The sequence below is a fragment of the Pan troglodytes genome, chromosome 20 (assembly GCF_028858775.2).
Source record: "Pan troglodytes isolate AG18354 chromosome 20, NHGRI_mPanTro3-v2.0_pri, whole genome shotgun sequence".
In the NCBI taxonomy this organism is placed as follows: Eukaryota; Metazoa; Chordata; class Mammalia; order Primates; family Hominidae; genus Pan; species Pan troglodytes.
The window spans coordinates 9,792,501-9,807,624 of record NC_072418.2 but is presented as its reverse complement, the minus strand read 5'-3'; the positions used below and the strand labels follow the sequence as shown (position 1 = coordinate 9,807,624).

At 49.7% G+C, this 15,124-nt stretch overlaps 1 protein-coding gene across 14 annotated transcripts in view; it reads right to left on the bottom strand.

The window, feature by feature from the left end:
- Positions 1 to 15,124, bottom strand: part of ARHGEF18 (Rho/Rac guanine nucleotide exchange factor 18) — a 131,491-nt gene that overhangs the window by 77,017 nt on the left and 39,350 nt on the right. For 2 of the 14 annotated variants that reach the window (XM_001145436.6, XM_063800475.1), the window contains exon 1: positions 9,615 to 9,759. The exons of 10 other annotated variants lie outside the window; for them this stretch is intronic. The gene's annotated coding sequence lies outside the window, so the exon portion shown is untranslated. Of the gene's footprint in view, positions 1 to 9,614; positions 9,814 to 15,124 lie in introns of those variants that run through there. 2 more of the 14 variants (XM_016934862.3, XM_016934861.3) reach the window with 2 other exon arrangements.

Here is a 15,124-nt window from a genome sequence, read left to right as displayed (position 1 = left end):
GAATGTTCTGTTTCTGGTCAAAACAAAATGCACCCATCTGAAGGAGCTACAAGAGAGTCCCAGAGGCCCCTGTCTTCAGGCCCAACCATTGGGCGAACCTTCCAGACCAACAGAGAGCTATCCTCATGCTAAAATACTCCAGGACTGGGATGTTCAGGTCGGATTAGCTCCACGATCTATCTAAAAGGCCTTTTAATAGAGACATGGCAAAACCCCGTCTCTACTAAAAATACAAAAATTAGCCGGGTGTGGTGGTGGGCGCCTGTAATCCCCATTACTGGGGAGGCTGAGGCAGGAGAATCACTTGAACCTGGGAGACGGAGATTGCAGTGAGCCGAGATTGAGCCACTGCCCTCCACCCTGGGTGACAGAGCGAGACTCCATCTCAAAAAAAAAAAAAAAAGAGAGAGATCCTCCTGCCTCAGCCTCGCAGAGTGGGTTTGCTTTGGGTTTCTACCTAACTGTGTTTCTTCTTTTTGTGACTTGACAACTGTTATCCAGATTAGTCGGTATTTACAGGACAACAGAGAATGTAGCCCAAGAAGCCCCTCGAGCATCTAACTGGCTCCCTGGAGCCAGGACAGGGAAGGGATCAACAATGAACACACGAGGTCAGGTCAACTCAGTGAAACAGCCCCAGGGCAGCCCGTACGTGCCTCTGGCAAGGTGCTCCTTACTATTCCTTCACATTTCTTCTTACAGATTACAAATAACTAGGCCAGGTGCAGTGGCTCACACCTATAATCCCAGCACTCTGTGAGGCTGAGGCAGGAGGATCTCTTTTTTTTTTGAGATGGAGTCTCGCTGTGTCGCCCAGGCTGACGTGCACTGGCTCAATCTCGGCTGACTGCAACCTCCGCCGCCTCCCGGGTTCAAGTGATTCTCCTGCCTCAGCCTCATCAGTAGCTGGGATTACAGGCACCAACCACCACGCCTGGCTAATTTTTGTATTTTTAGTAAAGATGAGGTTTTGCCATGTTGGCCAGGCAGGTCTTGAACTCCCAGCCTCAGGTGATCTGCCTGCCTTGGCCTCCCAAAGTGCTGGGATTACAGGTGGGAGTCATTGAGCCCAGCAGGAGGATCTCTTGAGCCCAGGAGTTCAAGACCAGCCTGGGCAACACGGCGAGGCTTCATCTCTACAAAAAATAAAAAATTAGCCGGGCACGGTGGCACACACCTGTAGTGCCAGCTACTTAGGAGGACAAAGCGGGAGGATTGCTTGTGCCCAGGAGGTCAAGGCTTCAGTGAGCTGTGATTCCTCTATCCTGGGCAACAGAGCAAGACCGTCTCAAAAAAAAAAAAAAAAAAAAAAAGAAAGAAAAAGCTAAGTTTAGGCAACAACGTAAATGAACCTTGCAATCGTTATGCTAAGTAAAAGAAGTCACATTAATACATCAAGTATACTGTAAGATTCCACTGATATGAAAAGTCTAGAATAGACAGATCTAGAGACAGAAAGTAGGGTTGTGGCTGCCGGGGGCTGGGAGGATGGGGGAATGGGCAGTGAAAGCTATGGGTGTGAGCTTTTCTTGTGGGTGATGACAATGTTCTGAAATTATAGTAGTGACAGCTGCACCACTCTGTGAACATAGTAAAAATCACTGATTTGGCCGGGTGTGGTGGGCTCACGCCTGTAATCCCACCACTTTGGGAGGCCAAGGCGGGCGGATTGCTTGAGGTCAGGAGGCCTGCACCTGTAGCCCCAGCTACTTGGGAGGCTGAGGCAAGAGAATCACTTGAACCCAGGAGGCGGAGGTTACAGTGAGCCGAGATCGCGCTACTGTACTCTAGCCTGGGTGACAGAGTGAGACTCTGTCTCAGAAAAGACAAAACAAACACATTGAATTGTACACTGTAAAAGGGTGAGTTCTGTGGTATGTGAATCACATTATCCCAATTTTAAATTTGCTATAATATAATATAAATTGTGATCATATAATTATCTTGGCCAGCAGCAGCTGGTCAAGAGGGCTTTCTGGGTCATGCCTGGGCTATACCTGCTCCGAGGCTCTCACCTTGTCACACTGGATGGCACAGACACACTTTGTAACCTTCTCCTACGTGGTCCTACATGGCAGGGACCAGCACATGGGCACACTGACATCTCCTGGGCATTAGGCAATCTATTAACCTAGCCCCACACCACTTACGGGGCAAGCTGGTCCCCTTTCCTTTAGGGTTCTCTTAGCTTTACCCCCCAGTCTTCCTGCCACTCAGTCTCAAACCATTCCTTAAAATTCTGTCCCATTGCCACTGTGCTTCCAGTTCTTATTCCATCTCTTCCTCTCTTTGTAACTGCTTTATTGAGATAGAATTATCATACCACACAACTCACCCTTTGACAGCATCCAATTCAATGGTTCTTAGTATGTTCACAGAGTTCTGCATCTGTCATCACAATCTATTTTATGTATTTATTTATTTTATTTTTTGAGACAGAGTCTCGCACAGTTGCCCAGGCTGAAGTGCAGTGGCAGGATCTCAGCTCACTGCAACCTCCGTCTCTGGGGTTCAGGCAATTCTCATGCCTCAGCCTCCCGAGGAGCTGGGTCTACAGGCACGCGCCACCACACCTGGCTAATTTTTGTATTTTTAGTAAAGATTGGGCTTCACCATGTTGGCCAGGCTGGTCTCGAACTCCTGACGTTGTGATCTGCCCGTCTTGGCCTCCCAAAGTGCTGGGATTACAGGCATGAGCCACTGCGCCCAGCCTACAGTCAATTTTAGAATGCCTTCATCACCTCAAAAAGAAACCCCATTACCTTGGCCATCACTCCCCACTCCACTACCCCCAGCCTGTGGCAACCACTAATCCACTTTCTGTCCTTGTGGATTTGCCTGTTGTATACATTTCATATAAATGGAATCATACAGCAGGTGGCCTTTGGGGACTGGCTTCTTTCACTGAGCAAGTTTTTTCCAGGTTCATCTGTGTATCAGAACTTCTTTTTCATGGCCAAGTAATATTCCACAGTATGGCAGGACCACATTTTATGTATCCGTTCCTCAGCTGATGAACATTTAGGTTGTCTCTGCTTTCTGGCTACTTGGAATAATGCTACTATGAACATTCCTCTGCAAGTGTTTGTGTAGACCTATGTTTTCATTTGCCTTAGGAACCTACAGAGGAACAGAATTGCTGGGTTAACTCAAGGTTTAAGCTTTGGAGGAACTGCCTGTTTCCCAAGGCAGCTACACCAACCTATATTCCCACCAGCAGTGTATGAGGGTTCCAATTTTTCCATCTTCCCATCTCTCTTAGGGATGGGCACAATGGCTCATGCCTATAATCCCAGCACTTTGGGAAGCCAAGGCAGGCAGATTGCTTGAGTTCAGGAGTTCAAGACCAGCCTGGGCAACATGGTAAGACCCCTGTCTCTCCAAAAAATAAAAAAAAAATTAGCCAGGCGTGATGGCGTGTGCCTGTGGTTCCAGCTATTTGGGAGGCTGAGGTGGGAGGATCACTTGAGCCCAGGAGCTTGCGGCTGCAGTGGGCTATGATTGTGACACTGCACTCCAGCCTGGGTGACCGGGCAAGACCCTGACTCAAAACCAAAACAAACAAAACCTCATTGGTTAGGAGCCCCCAAGTGGACATCACAAAGGGTCACACGGACCCACCACTGGCCACCACATCCTGGCATTGTCAGCGCTACAGAGCTGATCCCTTGCTGCCTCCAGCGCCCAAGGATGCTGAAATCCTTTGCTCTACATTCTATCTGGTCCGTCACTATCCATTTCACTCCTGTAAGGGAACTACTAAGTCCGGCAATCCCCATTGTGGATAACTTCCCAACTTACTATTGTTTCTAAATTCAATTTCACTCTTCAAATGAAACGTCAGCAAATTAGAGGTATCCATACACAGAGTGTAACTGGGATGTCCCTGTACGCAAGATGATGCTAGATTCCTGCCAAGTAATCTGACATGGTCCTCCCCTCCTTCCATCCCACACTGCAATGAGAGAGCACCGCTCAGGACTCCCTCTTTTCATTTATAAATATTTATTTATTTATTTATTTAGAGATAGGGTCTTGCTCTGTTGCCAAGGCTGGAGTGCAGTGGTGTGATCACAGCTCTCTGCAGCCTTGACCTCCCAGGCTCAAGCAATCCTTCCATCTCAGACTCCCAAGTAGCTGGGGCCAGAGGTGTGAGCCATCACACCTTGCCAATTTTTCAATTTTTTGTAGAGATAGGATTCTTGCTATGCTATCCAGGCTGGTCTTGAACTCCTGGCCTGAAGTAGTCCTCCTGCCTCAGCCTTCCAAAGTACTGGGATTACAGGTGTGAGCTGCTGTGCCCGGCCAATTTTTGTTTTCATTTTTGAGCTGAGACTTTCTCCAGACCAACTCCCTCTTTTCACTTTCTCTCCTCCTGAAACCCACCCATAAGAATGATGAACTGAGCCAGGTATGGTGGCCGATGCTTGTAGTCCCAGCTACTCAGGAGGCTAAGGCAGGAGGAACACTTTAACCCAGGAGTTTGCATTTAGCCTGGACAACACAGCAAGACCCTAACTGCTTTTTTTAAAAAAATAATAAGATGTCCTGGAAGTAAATACTAATGACTGTTGCTTAACTCTGTGAATATCCTAAAACACACCAAATGGTACACTTTTAAAAGGTGAATTTTATGCTGTGCTAATTATATTTCAATAAAGCTGCTGTATTAAAAAAGTGACGTGAATTAAAAATGTAACCATCCACCATCCACAATGTGCTAAACGTGTACTGTTAGTGAAAACTTTAGAATATATATTTTTTCAATATATGACCATAAATCAGTGTATGAAGCCGTGCATGGTGACTCACATCTATAATACCAACACTTTGGGAGACAAAGGTAGGAGGATCGCTTGAGCCCATGAGTTTGAGACCAGCCTGGGCAACCCTATCTCTAACACACACACAAAAATACAAAAATTAATTGGGCGCGGTGGTACGCACCTATTGTCCTAGCTCCTTGGGAGGCTGAAGTGGGAGGATTGCTTGAGCCTAGGAGGTCGAGGCTGTAGTGAGCTGTGATCGCACCACTGCTCTCCAGCCCAGGTGATAAGAGCGAAACTCTGTCTCAAAAAAAAAAAAAAAAAAAAAAAAAGGCCGGGCGTGGTGGCTCACGCCTGTAATCCCAGCACTTTGGGAGGCCAAAGTGGGCAGATCACGAGGTCAGGAAATCGAGACCATCCTGGCTAACACGGTGAAACCCAATCTCTACTAAAAATACAAAAAATTAGCCAGGCGTGGTGGCAGGCACCTGTAGTCCCAGCTGAGGTGCCTGCCTGAGGTGGTAGGCTGAGGCAGGAGAATGGCGTGAACCCGGAGGAGGAGCTTGCAGTGGGCCAAGATCATGCCACTGCACTCCAGCCTGGGGGACAGAGCAAAACTCTGTCTCGAAAAAAAAAAAAAAAAAAAAAAAAGAAGGAAAAAATAAATTAGTGTATCTACTGCTTTGAACATATTGAACATAATCAGACTAGAACTCTATACTCAGTTGAAACTATGAATCTATCTCTGACAAAAGCAGAGAAGAAAGCAAACTTAATTTAGTTCACATACAACTTAATTTGCATCACAAAAATGAGAACAACTTACCCAGTTTCCCTCCCTCACCCAGTCAGCCACAATCCTCCCCCCAAAAAATTCCTCCAGGCAGCTGCGAGGCTTCCACTGGTGCTGTTTTGCACCTAGAGAGAGAGTTTTCAAAACACAGGAGTTCTTGACCATCTCAGGGGGAAAGTAAAGTTTACCTAACAAACAACAAAGAAACAGCGATTGGCTGGACTTCATATAAGGTCTCTGGGCTTTTAAATGATTTTCAGGAGGTGGCAGCAAAAATGTTTTGTAAGTCATAGAGTTTGAAGAGATGGAAACATGACCCAGGATGAGTGAGAATGAGGGAGATCTTGACACACGATCTGAGCTATGTTAAACATGTGCTAGGTAAACACCCAGGGAGGCACAGCCAGTCACCACGGCCCTGGCCCACAAAGGGCAATGGCCTTGAAGCCGTAATTGCTACTGTGTGACAAGAATGAAAATTATACTACAGCTATGCCAGAAACAATGTATGTGCTACTTCCCCTTTCAAAGTGGGGACATTCTCAACTCGATTTAAGCAAGAAAGAGAGAAAGAACCAAAGAATCTCTTTTCTTTCTTTCTTTTTTTTTCTTTTGAGACAGAGTCTAGCTCTGTTGCCCAGGCTGGAGTGCAATGGCGTGATCTCGGCTCACTGCAACCTCTGCCTTCCGGGTTCAAGCGATTCTCCTGCCTCAGCCTCCCAAGTAGCTGGGATTACAGGCGCAGGCCACCATGCCCAGGTAATTTTTGTATTTCTTAGTAGAGATGGGGTTTCACCCTGTTGGCCAGGCTGGTCTCGAACTCCTGGCCTCTCTGCCCACCTCGACCTCCCAAGGTGTTGGGATTACAGGTGTGAGCCATGGTGCCCGGTCTCTTTTCTGCTTCTCTAAGGTATGCCATTTAAAAATGAAATATGACCGGGCGTGGTGGCTCATGCCTGTAATCTCAGCTCTCTTGGAGGCCAAGGAGGGGATATTACCTGAGGTCAGGAGTTCGACATCAGCCTGGCCAACATGGCGAAACCCCACCTCTACTAAAAATACAAAAAATTAGCTGGGCGTGGTGGCACACACCTGTAATCCCAGCTACTTGGGAGGCTGAGGCAAAATTGCTCAAACTTGGGAGGCGGAGGTTGTAGTGAGCCAAGATCACACCACTGCACTCCAGCCTGGGCGCCAGAGCGAGACCGTCTCAAAAAACAAAAGGAAAAAGAAAAAGGAAACACACTTTGAAGTATATATACACAGTGGCATGGTTAAATCTAGCTTAGTAACAAATGCAGCACTTCACATAGCTCTCATTTTTGTGGTGAAAGTGCTTAACATCCGCTCCTCTTGCATTTTTCAAGAATATGTCACGTTGCACATGATAAATACATACACTGTTATCTGTCAGTTAAAAAAACAAAAACAAAAACCACAGGCTGTGGCAGCTCACGCCTGTAATCCTAGCACTTTGGGAGGCCGAGGTGGGAGGATCGCCTGAGTCCAGGACTTCAAGACCAGCCTGGGCAACATAGCGAGACCCCACAAAAAAAATTTTTTTTTTTTTTTGAGATGGAGTCTCGTTCTATTGCCCAGGCTGGAGTGCAGTGGCACGATCTCGGCTCACTGCAACCTCTACCTCCCGGGTTCACGCCATTCTCCTGCCTCAGCCTCCTGACTAGCTGGGACTACAGGCACACGCCATCATGCCCAGCTAATTTTTTGTATTTTTAGTAGAGACGGGGTTTCACCGTGTTAGCCAGGATGGTCTCAATCTCCTGACCTCGTGATCTGCCCCCCCGGGCCTCCCAGAGTGCTGGGATTACAGGTGTGAGCCACTGCACCCGGCCCAAAAACTTTTTAAAAACTAGCCAGACATGGAAGCGCGTGTCTGTAGTCCCAGCTACTTGGGAGTTTGTGGCAGGAGGATTATTTGAGCCCAGGAGTTCGAGGCTGTAGTGAGCTATGATTGTGCTATTGCACTCCAGTCTGGGCAACAGAGTGAGACCCTGTCTCTAAAAAGAAAAAAAAAATTTTAACTAAAATCACATTCTAATTTCAGAAGAAAACAAAAACGAAATAAGCTATCCAAAACCAAAACAAAGTAACGTTTACAAAAATGAAATGTATTATGCCTGCCAGCTGTTTGCTCTTTTTTGCTCTAGAACAAACACATCTTCATTTTTTTTTTTTTTTTTTTCGCAAAAAGGCTTGCTGACCTACAGAAATAGGAAACTACTGATAAAGCGTAAACCCTGACTCGGTCCAAACAACATCCGAGATGCTCAAAATTTCCAAACTCTTTATAATTTGGAATGTTAACCTAAACATCCAAGCCTGGGAGCATTCGCATATGCAAAGGGTGTATAACACTGATGGAAAGTTTGCCATATGCCAGACACTTCTGTGACGCACCTTACACAGATTACTTCATAGAAACCCCAACCAACCCTTATTCCCATTTTAAAGATGGGAAGACAGAAACTTAGTGAAGTTACATGGCTAACAGGTGGTGGAACTGGGACCAGAACCCAGCTCGGATCTGACCTCAAGCCTGTGCTCCTGACACTTCTTTTTTTTTTTCTTTTTAGACAGTCTTGCTCTGTCGCCAGGCTGGAGTGCAGTGGCCCGATCGCGGCTCACTGCAACTTCTGCCTCCCGAGTTCAAGTGATTCCCCTGCCTCAGCCTCCAGAGTAGCTGGGACTACAGGCGTCCGCTACCATGCCCGGCTAATTTTTGTATTTTAGTAGAGATGGGGTTTCACCATGTTGGCCAGGATGGTCTCGATCTCCTGACCTCGTGATCCACCCACCTTGGCCTCCCAAAGTGCTGGGATTACAGGCTTGAGCCACCGCGCCCAGCCTCTCCTGACACTTCTTACAGCTGGAGGATTAATCATTCACTCAGACACCTGCAAAACTCATCCCTTGGCCACTGGGCTGTCTATACTCTCCTGAACTCTCTCTCTGGTCAATGGGAAGAGAATGGGGCCCTTCAAAGCTACTGGCTGGAGCTTCATCTCCGCGAAAACAAGGCAAAGGGGAAAAGGTGTGTTGGCCGCTTCACTTCCGTGGTAAAACTTTAAGAACGTTTTTTAATCCTGTGGTCCAGGCTTTAATCTCAACAGAGCAAGAGATAAGGGGCAGATAGCTACAGCAAAACACTCAAGTGCTAGTCGAATTAACGCAGGAACAGAAAACCAAATATCGCACTTTCCCACTTGTAAGTGGAGCTAAACCTTGGGTACTCATGGACACAAAGAAGACAACCGAAACTGAGCTCTACTAGAGCGGGGAGGGAAGGAGGAGGTCAAGGGTTGAAACTAACTATTGGGTACTATGCTCAGTACCTGGGTGACGAGATCAGTCACACCCCAAACCTCAGCATCACGCAATATATCCAGGTAACAAACCTGTACATGTACCCCCTCAATCTCAAATAAAAGTTGAAATTTAAAAACGTAAAACAAAACGAAACATACAAGGACCAGGGGAAAGCTTCTCGTTCCCGTCCGCAATGAAAGCACCAACTGAGTTCTTATACAACAAACTAAAACCCATGGCACAGATAGTTCTCACGGTTTTGCACCCAAACGCTCCCTGCCAGGGAGGGCTGTCTGCTCCGGGGTGTGAGGGTTCTCCTGGGAGGCCTGAAATACGACGGTGCTAGGTATTGTGGTGGGTTCCATTCCATCCCTGGTCCTGCCCCGGGCGCTCCTGAACGAGGAGCAGAGGCTGGGGCCCGAGTGACCCCTCCTCTCCTCTCCTGGAGGAGAGTAAGCCGCAGCACCCCAGGACTGGCTGGGGCTCGGACGGAGCCGGCGGGCATCGTCTGCACCTGTGCACCCTGCAATCGCCGCCTAGAGCCTCCATGCATTGAAGGAGCAGCCTGCACCCCAGCACCCGTTCGCCTGCCTGGAGAAGTCCCCCAGGAGCCGGCGGGAGGCCCGAGGCAGCCCCGGGGGTCCCGCGCCCCAGGCCACCCCCTGAAGAGAACGAGGGCCCCCTCCTGAGCCCCGTTTTCCTCGGGACCGCCCCGCCGCCGTCCTCACCTCGGCCCGATCGCCCGCAGGCCGCTCTCCGCCAGCTCCTCTGCCGCTCTCCGCCAGCTCCTCTGCCACTCTCGCAGCCGCCTCCGACGCCTCCGCCCGGCCTCCCCGGATCCACAGTAGCTAGCAGCTGGGAGCCGGAAGCGGGAAGCCGCGCGAGGAGAGCGGCGCATGCGCGATCCCGCCTCGGAGGCGGGGCAGAGGGCGTGACCCGGAAGGAGGCGTGCCCTCGAGGGCGGGGCGCTCCCGGGGACCTGGGGCTGCTGCCCCCCGAGCCGCGGGGAGGGGGTGTCGGCTCGGCCTTGAGAGGGGCGCGGGCACCGAAGTGGGAGGGTGCTCGCGGCGAGGGCGACTTTTGAGGGGCGGGTCAGCGGGGTTGGGGGGCTTTTTGAAGGAGAGCAATGCGAGCCTGGCTGTCAGTGGGGCCGGGGGCTCTGAGGGGACAGCTGGGTTGCGGGGATCCAGAGGGAGAGCAGCAGGGTTAGGTGGGCGTTTTGTGGGGTTAACGGAAGACTGGGTGATTAGCGGGGCTGGGGAGGATGTCCTGAGGAGGACAACGGTTTGGAGAATCTCAAGGGGGGTACGGCACAGTTAGGGGGACCCTGAGGGAGGACAGCGGGGTTGGGGGACCCCAAGGGAGGACAGCGGGGTTGGGGGGACCCCGAGGGAGGACAGCGGGGTTGGGGAACCCCGAGGGAGGATAGCATGGTTAAGGGGACCCCAAGGGAGGACAGTGGAGCTGGGGGTGTTTTGGAAGAATCAAGGGATGCCTGGAGGGGTTGTCAGTGGGCTCCTACGGGCTCGTTAGGATTGGAGGTACCTAAGGGGGGCACTCCCAGTGGTGGGGAGTCTTAGCGGGGAGAGTCCAAGAAATGGAGAGGGCAGGGTCTGTCACCTGAGAAAAAAGAAGCAGCATCAGGGAGTGGTGGGGGGATCACTTCAGCCCAGGAGTTCAGGACCACCAGTCTGGCCAACATAGCAAGACCCCATCTCTACGAAACATTTTTTAAAATGAGCAGGGCATGGAGGTGCCTGCCTGTGGTCCCAACTCCTCCAGAGGCTGAGGTGGGAGGATGACTTGAGCCTGGGAGGTCCAGGCTGCAGTGAGCTATGATCATGCCACTGCACTCCAGCCTGGGCAACAGAGCAAGACTCTGTCTCAAAATAACAACAACAAAAAAGAGGCAGCATAGACTTCAGAAAGGCGGGTCTGGGAAAAATGAATCATATACCTCTCCAGTGGTCTCAGACACCCCAACATACATACCCTCAGATCCCCTAAACACAGGCACCCAGGCAGGTGCCATCAGATACCCAAAACAGGCTTCCAGGTAACCCCCAAATATGTCAGACACTCCACATAGGTCCAGCAGATACCCCCAAACACATACTAGATAACCCCAATACAGATGCTGTCAGATACCCTCAAACAGGTGCTCAGAGTCTGAAACACATACCATACCCTCCCCCATCCACTTCCACACAGGTGCTATTTGGCAGATGTCGATAGGCCAGATGCTTCCCCCAGCACCAGCAACCTCTCAATTGCCATCAGACACCCCAGTCTTGAGGTTGCCTGTCTAATCCAAGTCCTGCCACAGGGGAGGGAGTTGAACAGTAACCAGGAGTCGAGCAGAACAGCTCTCACCAAGGTTGGCTGGTCAGCCAGGCCCAGAAGATCTCCCCATGGCCAGGCAAGACGGCTCATGCCTGTAATCCTAACACTTTGGGAGTCCGAGGAGGGAGGATCACTTGAGTCCAGGAGCTTTGAGATCAGCCTGGGAAACCTCGCATGACCCAGTCTCTATTTTAGAAAAAAAGATTTCCCCAAACCCAATCACTTCAAAACATGCACAATATGTTGTTGAGAGTCCCCAGTTCAGAAGCTGGAGGGTCGCGTCCCCAGATGGACTAGCCTTCAGTTCAAGTCCAACCTTCATGGTCCAGAGGAAGGGAGCATGTTCAGGGAATTGGATGTCCCAGAAATGCAAGACGTAATTCACCAGGCACCCTACTGCAGCTGAGGTCAGAAACTCTAACACGGGAGTTTATGAGGGGTCAATGGATGGGCAGCTGTTCCTTCTCTGAGTAGCTGTGGCTTATGGACTTAGGGGCATGAACCTTATTCTTTTTCCTTTTTTCTTTTTCTTTTTTTTTTTGAGACAGGATCTCACTCTGTCACTTAGGCTGGAAGTGCAGTGGCACAATCATAACTCATTGCAGCTTCCATCTCCTGGGCTCAAGTTGTCCTCCCACCTCAGCCTCCCAAGTAGCTGGGACCACAGGCACGCACCACCACGTCTGGCTAATTTTTTTGTAGAGACAGAGTTTCGCCATGTTGCCTAGGTTGGTCTCGAACTCCTGAGCTCAAGTGATCTGCCCGCCTGGGCCTCCTATGATGCCGGGATTGTAGGCGTGAGCCATCATGCCTGGCCTTTGAACCTTCTTTCCTTCTTTCTCTTTTTCTTTCTTTTTTTTTTCTTTCTTGAGACAGAGTCTCACTCTGTCACCCAGGCTGCAGTGTAGTGGCACCGTCTAGGCTCACTGCAGCCTCCACCTCCTGGGTTCAAGTGATCCTCCTGCCTCAGCCTCCCGAGTGCTGGAATTACAGGTATGCACCACCAAACCTGGCTAATTTTTGTGTTTTTTTTCAGTAGAGTCAGGGTTTCACCATGTTGGCCAGACTGGTCTTGAACTCCTGACCTCAAGTGATCCTCCCACCCCGGCCTCCCAAAGTGCTGGGATTACAGGCGTGAGCCACTGGGTCTGGCCATCAGCCTTATTTCTATAGCTATCTTGGTTATAGGAAACTTCAGGTGGACACAGCCCTCCCCTAAACATAGAAACCAACTTTCTCAGAGACAACTAGGAAGGAGAAACATCTCCCATCTTTCTTTTATCCATCCAACCATTCTGCATTTATGAGTCTTTTTTTTTTTTTTTTTTTTTTTTGAGACGGAGTCTCACTCTGTTGCCCAGGCTGGAGTGCAGTGGTGCCATCTTGGCTCACTGCAAACTCCACCTCCCAGATTGAAGCAATTCTCCTACCTCAGCCTCCCGAGTAGCTGGGATTGCAGGCACCCGCCACTACATCTGGCTAATTTTTGTATTTTTTGTAGAGATGGGGTTTTACCATGTTGGCCAGGCTGGTCTTGAACTCCTGACCTTAGGTGATCTGCCTGCCTCAGCCTCCCAAAGTGCTGGGATTACAGGCATGAGCCACCACACCTGGCCTCATTTATGAGTCTTTAGCATGGACCAGGGGCTCTAAGAGCTAAGGAGATGCAAGGAGCTTAGGCCCAGAGCAGGGTTTTCTCAGCTTGGCACTTTCGACAATTAGGGCTGGATAATTCTCGGTGGTGGTGGCAGGGGTGGTCTCCTATGCACTGGAGGGTGTTGAGCAGCATCCCTGGTCTCTACCTCCTAGATGCCAGTGGCTCCCCTGGTCCTGAAAAAAATGCCTCCAGATGTTTCCTTGGCTGAGAGCAACTGGCCTAAGAGACATTCAGACACTTATCCAGCCTAATTCCGACTTCCTGGAGGAAGCGGGCCTGGGCTTTGTCTTAAAAGGATGAGTAAGAGTTAGGTGGGAGAGGGAGTTCCAGGAACAGCGCTGGATGAGCAAGGCACAGCGTATGTGTATGATGTGTATGAACAGCCATGAGACTTCAGGCTGGCTGGGCTGTGGAGTCCGGAGAACCTGAGTAGTGGGAGAGAAGCGTGGAGGGATAGGTGGGGTCGAATTATAAATAGCCTCAAAGGTCAAGGCCAGGAACAGGACTGTCTGGCGTGGTGTCTGTTCTCTGAAAAGCATCCCAACTTTATCGTGGAGACCCACCTTCTCTAATTACCTGGAGTGTGACTCATTCTCTGTTCTGTTTGTTTAACTTACTGTGAGGCTGTTTCCTCCGTGGGACAGACTGTCACGTCTGACTTTGAATACCTTTAAAAGCAGGTAGGCCTGTGGGGAGTTATACCTTGGGAGGACCTTTCTCAGCCTGCTGGGAATGAGACATGGGTGTTTTGGCCCCTGCATGCCTCCTGACACAGGTGGGGAGGGGTTTGTGGTCAGAGAACAGGGTTAGGGTCTGTGATTTATTTTTTTATTTTTATTTTATTTATTTATTTTTTTGAGACAGAGTCTCACTCTGTCAACGGGCTGGAGTGCAGTGGTGTGATCTCAGCTCACTGCAACCTCTGCTTCCCGGGTTCAAGTGATTCTCCTGCCTCAGTCTCCCGAGTAGCTGGGACTACAGGCAGGCACCACCACACCCAGCTAATTTTTGTATTTTTAGTAGAGACGGTGTTTCACCATGTTGGCCAGGATGGTCTCCATCTCTTGACCTCGTGATCTTCCCTCCTCGGCCTCCCAAAGTGCTAGGATTACAGGCGTAAGCCACCACACCTGGCTTGGTCTGTGATTTATTATTATTTTTATTTGTTTTTGCAGCTTTGCAGAGGCAAGCGTCTATGATTTAAATGCTAGCTTTGCCTCTTACTGGCTGAAAGACTTTAAATGACAATAACAAAAAATGAAGAGGATGGTGATGATGATACAAGATACCATTGCCCGTGTGTACCAGACATCATGCTAAGTGAGTGCTACCCACATCATTTTTCTTTCTTTTCTTTTCTTTTTTCTTTTTTTTGATACAGAGTCTCACTCTGTCGCCCAGGCTGAAGTGCAGTGGTGCAATCTTGCCTCACTGCAACCTCCACCTCTTGGGTTCAAGGGATCCTCCCACCTCAGCCTCCTGAGTAACTGTGATTACAGGCATGTGCTACCATGCCCCGCTAATTGTTTTGTGTTTTTAATGGAGATGGGGTCTCACCATGTTGGCCAGGCTGGTCTCAAACTCCTGACCTCAAGTGATCCTCCCACCTTGGTCTCCCAAAGTGCTGGGATTACAGGCGTAAGCCACCACACCCAGCCTTTACCCACATTATTTCTTTTTTCTTTTTAGGAACAGGGTCTTGCTCTGTGGCACAGGCTAGTGGGCAGTGGCAAATCATAGCTAACTGTAGCTTTGAACACCTGGGCTCAAGCAATGCTGCCACCTCAGCCTCCCGAGTAGCTAGGATTATAGGCGAGTGCCACCACACCTGGCTAACTTTTACACATTTTTTTTGTAGAGACGAGGGTCTCACTATATTGCCCAGACTCCTGAACTCAAGGGATCCTCCTGCCTCAGCCTCCCAAAGCGCTGAGATTACAGGCGTGAACTTCTGCGCCCGGCCCCACATCATTTCTTTCCCACAAACTCAAATCTTTCTTGACCTCAAAGGGTTGTCCTGCAAATCAAAATCAAATGATGTCTCCAGGAGAAAGAGCTTAATTCCCACCACCCTGAGAGTGGGCTGGATGTCATGACTCGTGGGCGGATCGCTTGAGGCCAGGAGTTCGAGACCAGCCTGGCCAACACGGTGAAACCCCGTCTCTACTAAAAATACAACAAATTAGCCAGGCATGGTGGCATACTCCTGTAATCCCAGCTACTCGGGAGGCTGAGACA